This window comes from Cupressus sempervirens, chromosome 8, assembly GCF_028749045.1.
Source record: "Cupressus sempervirens isolate cs-2001-9-10 chromosome 8, ASM2874904v1, whole genome shotgun sequence".
NCBI lineage: Eukaryota > Viridiplantae > Streptophyta > Pinopsida > Cupressales > Cupressaceae > Cupressus > Cupressus sempervirens.
In genome coordinates this window covers 544,974,195-544,980,754 of record NC_143125.1, presented here as the reverse complement: position 1 = coordinate 544,980,754, position 6,560 = coordinate 544,974,195, and positions in this window count along the sequence as shown.

The following is a 6,560-nucleotide window of genomic DNA, read 5'->3' as shown; positions in this document are numbered from 1 at the left end:
TATTTGGTAAAGTACCAACCTTCTTTTCCTGCAAGAACATCCTCAGACACAAGGGAAAAGATCAAGGAAAATAACTTTTATAGTATGTGTAGAATTTTGAATAATAAGTAAATATAATACTCAAAGATAATGAATACTTATCTGCACATTAATTTTCTTGATACAAGAAAATGCCTCCAATGAGGATGAAACATTGGTTAAGATGATTCTTCACCCCTCCACAATGTAAAATTCCCACTCTTATTAGATCTCTTCAAATATGACAAGCTTCATTCTTTTCAATATATCTTAGAACCTTAGTCTAATTGCACTTTGAGAGGGACGCAATAGGAACAACCATAATCATTTCTATGTAAATCCCTATGTTAGCTTCTACCTTTTCTCCAAGAGTTCACAAGGTTAATATTTTGATTTAAAAACCTTTATCCTCCTACAATTTCATTTGTTGTAGTGGCAAATATGTTATAATATAGACTCCACATGAAATGAAGCTCCTCAAACCACTTGGGGACTCACAACCTCAATCCCTGATAGAGTACAAAACATCCAACTTCAATGATTCTATAATTTACAATGTAAGAAGCACTCAACTTCAACATAAATAAAGACAATTATATAGTTTTTGCTTTTGGATTTGATTGTGTTTGTTTTTTTAATATCAATGTTTCGGATCACACTCTGTGATCCATTATTAGGATGAGAGAAAGCAAGAATGGAATAATATGCAGATCCAGCTAGACCAAGGGGGATTAAAGGAGAAAAGGGTGCAAAAAGTGAGGTGGACTAAAGAAAATTAGAATAAAAAAGTAAACCTACAGGGGTAGGAACAATGAAAGAATAAATAAAAATGAAACTATAATACTAATAAGAGCAAAAACCATAACACCACACCTTGAAAATAAAACTAAGTAAGAGGCAAAATCAAAATTAAAAAACAATAAATATATGTTAATTATCAAGTTGATCTATAATGCATTACAATAAATGTGATAATTTGTGTGATTGTTATATTAATAAAATGAAAGTTATAAAGTATGCACTTATATATGTATCTATAAATGTGTGCATGTGTGAGCGAATAACTACCTGTGTGTGTGTGTGTGTGTGCATGCGTGTATATATATATATATATCTCAAAAGTACATTATATATATAGATTATTATAATAATAACAATAATACTAATAATAATAATATATAAAGGGGGAAAAAGGTTGCAAGAAGCCATGTCACCAAAACAAGAAATAAACAAAAATGAACAAACAAATAATAAATAAAAATTAAGAAATAAATTAAAAAAAAAAAAAAAAAAAAAAAAATATATATATATATATATATATATATATATATATATATATATAAGAGAAAGGAAGAAGTTGGCAAGAAGCCACAACTCATAATATATAATAATAATAATATATAAATATATAAAAAAACAAGAAAAAATGGGGGGAAGTGGCAAAAAGCCACATCACAGAAACAAGAAATAAACAAAAAAGAACAAAAAAAAATAAGAAAAAATGTATTTATATATATTATTATAATAATAAAATTATATATATATATATATATATATATAATAAGTAAGAAAAAAAGAAAAAAAAAAGAAACAAGTTGGCAAGAAGCCACGACAAGAAATCAACAAAAAAGAACATAAATAATAATAGTAATAAGGACATATATATGAAGCAAAAAGAAACAAGTGGAAAATAAGAAAAAGAGAAAGAGACGAAGCGAAGCAACACAGAATAAGAAAGATCCTACAGAAAAGCTTGGAACCCTTTTCTCCTTTAATCCCCCATTGGTTTGGCTGGATCTGCATACTATTCCATTCTTGCTTTCTCTCATCCTGATGATGGATCAAAGAGTGTGATCAAAATGTTGATGTTAAAAAAACAAACACAATCAAATCTAGAAGCAAAAATTATCTGTCTAATGGATTGTGGAAATCCAATAAGATTGAGGGACAATTATTGTAATCTCAATCACACTAGACTTCGTCTTAATTACCACTTGAGATTGGATCTTATGAATCCAAAATGGGTGTTACTAATAATCATGGGAAAGTAATAATAGTTTCATATAGTTCACTCGTATACCCAATAGTTTTCATATGATTAATATCCGATCTTAGTATTGCATTCTCTTGCAAGTAGTCATCTTGACAATCCACTATCAACTCTAATTCATTTTCAAGTAATATCAAGGCCCTTAATTTTATCTTTCACATTCTTCTCTATAGATGCGTGGGAATACCCAAGATGTTGTTCTATGGTCATGTAGATTGTGTATGCATGGAGTTATTCAGTAATATTTACGCTCAATCACCATTACTTTGTAATGAAGTATGAGTTCTATTTCAACACATAGCAATCATAATCCCTTCAGGTAAAATATAGAAGCTTCCTATTCAAGAAAATATTTAAATCTCAAAAAATCCATATTAAACAAAGTTTTACTAATATTTTCTCCAATGATTATTCGTGGAAATTATCGCATTCAAACTTCCTTCATAATACATATCTTTGCATCAGCCCCTATCTGGAATAGACTCCCTGGTCCACCATTAGAATACTGGAATGAGGATGTCTTCAAAGGGTTATATGGATCCTTTGGGGGATTACTATATATCCCATGATGGCAGTTAGAACTAGATTTGTGTATGTTGGGATCTGCATAAATATCAACCAGAACATTGACCTCCATCTTGATATTTGCACTCATTCAAAGTTGGATAAATGGCCGTAACCACTTGAATATGAATCAATGCCTTTCTTGTGCTTAACAAGGGACACCACATGCCTCCATCCAAATCACTGCTCTCCATACCACACTTCTAATTGCATTTGGCATATGAAAAATATAACATTCACAATTCAGTCCTAGAATATGTTGTGGATATAGCCCCTCTTTGTGCTTATGAATGTTCTGATTATGATCAATAAGAAACTGTCCAAGCTTTCTGATTTTTTTTTGTTCTGAACTATCCCTTTGTAATCATGCAGATCAATTGATCTTCAAATGTATGAAGACTGTGGCCTTGCGAGTCGATTCCCCCTTCTAGATGTATGGTATAGTTTCCTCTGGACTGATTTTTTGCGTTCATGAATCCCAAGGATGTAGGTGGTTCAGTATTTGCCAAATTATAGTTTCTGTGTACCTTTGACCTGAGTTAGAATAATTAGAAATGAAAAGACTTTATTTCTTGCAATCTCCCAGTGACGAAAATGGTAGTGTATCTGTTCTATTGTGGTGATTTCTTTGTCTGGTTATTGGTCTTGTACTCCAACGTAGCCTCTCAATCAGAAACTACAACCATCTGTCTGATTTAGTGTTGGCTATTAACACTCTTTGAATGATGGATTATACTGCTCATTAGTTGTTTATCCCTTTCCTATCCTCCTGTTCGATGCACAGACCTAGTTATGAGAAGAAGAGATAATTTCTGAATGTACAATCCACTACTGATCTCAATATGTAAGGTTTAATATCACAGAAAAATTCTGCCAAAAATGGTAAATAGTATTGCTCAATTTGTAATCTCCAGATGTGTATCTGTGTTCCTATCTGACTTGGCCGCTGGTGTTTGTATGTTTCTAATGCCATTACTGTCTCCAGAATGACTTGGCCGCTGGTGTTTGTTTGGTGTCTGTATATTTCTAATGCCATTACTATCTCCAGAATGGATAAACCTCTGGTTCAATGCCCAATATGAAAGCTGTTCATTATCCTGTAAGTTGCCGCTCACTATAAATAATTTCTTCTGCCTTTCCAAGCAACGATGTAGTTGTACAAAGGAGGGGGTGTTGTCCAGTTATCAAATGTTCCATTTATTGTTGGGATCCTTAACACAATTGCATTCTGTCCATCATCATTTGAGGTCAAAAATCTCACTGAATATGTTACGTGCAGTCCAATGTATTTGTGTCTGTTAAGAGGGCCATATTGTGTATGCCTTATACATTTGCAGTTGGCTCTGATACCATGTTAATGTTGTAAGGATCGTTTCTGCAAATGTATTTACACTGCCATTGTCATAGGTGTGTTCTAAATGCAGATCTTAATCTCTTATAAATATAAGAGTACGAGACATGTCTCATGAACAGACATACCTCTATGATTAATCATTATTAGTTAATATATTAACAATATAAATCACAATATAACACACACACACACACACACACACATCAACATTGTATGTTAAGATTAAATCAATCCAACTGTAGCTATAACTTTAACACATATATTATTAATAAGTACAATTTATAGATATCATCTTGGTATCATGGTGGCATCACACACACACACATATTTGTGATAAAAAATATTGTGGGTATCTCAAAACAATAGAGAGGTAATAGTTCTGAATAAGAATTTTAGATATTTACTGTTTTTATATGTTTGACCAAGTAGCTCATGACTGTCCAATGGCGTACTCTATTGTGAAGTCGCTAACTCCTTATCAAGGTAGTTAGAGATCATACTTGACGATCGAACAATGAACTAAGGTAGTGCCCCATGCCTTGATTTCTGTTTAGCAATGCTTTCTCCCCTTCATCTACTCCTTCAATCACCAGAGCAACATTTCTACGATAATAACAAGTTCGTCCATTTAAATCAAACATTAGAATGTATCATTGATACATGTAAACAATGGCTAACTACTATTATCAATATACAAATAAACATGATAACAGTTAACCAATTCTAATATACAAGATTTCAACAACCTCCTTTCACATGAAATAAATGGTTAACTATAATTTCCTTTTTCACATGATCATGACAATGACAATCTGCACTAGTTTTTACAATGGCTATAAACTTATTATAATTAGGTCAAAATTTTGGGATATAACAAGATGAAATTTCATTCTCATGGTGCATTTCAATCAAAATATGAACTTTAGTATGAGGTTGAGGAGGATGGGCATGGAGCTGATCCTGAAGGCTAAAGTAGTTCAACTCTTAGTGCACCAATTGCTACGAATTGCCCCTCTAAGCTTTTGACAATGTTTTATAAGAGTCCTTATGATCCCAAGCATCCTCTCAAATAGTTTGCAACAAGAATAATAACATCGATGCCAACAGGTGGTGGCAAAAGGAAATGTAGATGCCATTTGTAGTATGCAGTGGTTTGGGAGCATTACAAGAGTTAACACACACTTCTTCTTTTGGATAGGAAAATGTGTGGATCCATGTAAATTTTTGAAGGAGCTTGAGAATATCTAGTAGAAATTTAAGTTCAACTAGCTTGGGGGTGTTCCTGAAGACACTATAGTTAAAATGCCTACTACTTTGTCTAGTAGAAGTTTGGTTTACACTATTTAGTAGATGAAGGAACAAGCACATGTTTTTTACTTAGAGAGTAGTAATGATGTCAAGGCTAGTCATTGAACCTTCATGCACTCATAATGTTGTGATTGAATCATGAGAGGGCAAGCGAAAATGAAAATTGCAAAGTAATTCCATAGCTGATTTGTCAATGTGTAGCTCAAGGATTAGATAGGTGATGACATTGGCAAGTTCTTTGCTAATGGCATCTCATGTCATTTTTCTCAATCATTTTATTTTAAGGAGATGACGTCAATGGTGGTGAGAGGACAACCATCATATATGCCATTGGATGAGCACAAATTGAGGAGGACAATCTTCGATAACCATGCCAAGATCAATGTTTTGATGAAGCAGTTGAAGGCATGCTGGGTGGAGTTTGGATGCAACATAGTTATAAATGGGTGGGCAGACATTAGGCATCAGTCCCTCATCATCATGGTTACATATGTAGAGGCCTTAATCTTTCTTAGGGCAGTTGATTGTTCAAGGCATCACAAAGATGTTGATTTTCAGTTTGAGGTGCTCAGAAAGGTTATTGATGGGCTACAAAGTGTGGTCCAAGGAGTGACAAATATAACACATGTATGTAGATTGATAGGGAAGCTTGTTGAGGCAGCCTATAGAGTTATTTGGTGGACTCCATGTTGTGTGGCTATGAAGAATGCACTCAATGACATGGGGGAGATTGACTAGATTAGAGGAGGGGTCAACAATGCGAGAGATGTTTAACTAAAACCACCACACTTCACATGCACTCTTAGGAATTTCATGAAGGAGTTCTTGAAACCAATTGAGGCTAGTTAAGCATCCTATTTCATTCTCGTGGAGACAATGCTTGAGTTGTAAGAGGCACTGCAATTCATGGTTATGACAAATTATTGAAATTGGTTAATCATATATGCCACCGGATGACCACAAATTGAGGAGGACAATCTTTGATAACCATGCCAAGATCAATGTTTTGATGAAGTAGATGAAGGCATGCTGGGTGAAGTTTGGATGCAACATAGTTATGGATGGGTGGGCAGACATTAGGCATTGGTCCCTCATCATCATGGTTATATATGTAGAGGCCTTAATCTTTATCTTTCTTAGGGCAGTTGATTGTTCAAGGCATCACAAAGATGTTGATTTTCAGTTTGAGGTGCTTAGGGAGGTTATTGATGGGCTACAAAGTGTGGTCCAAGGAGTGACAGATATAACACATGTATGTAGAGCTAT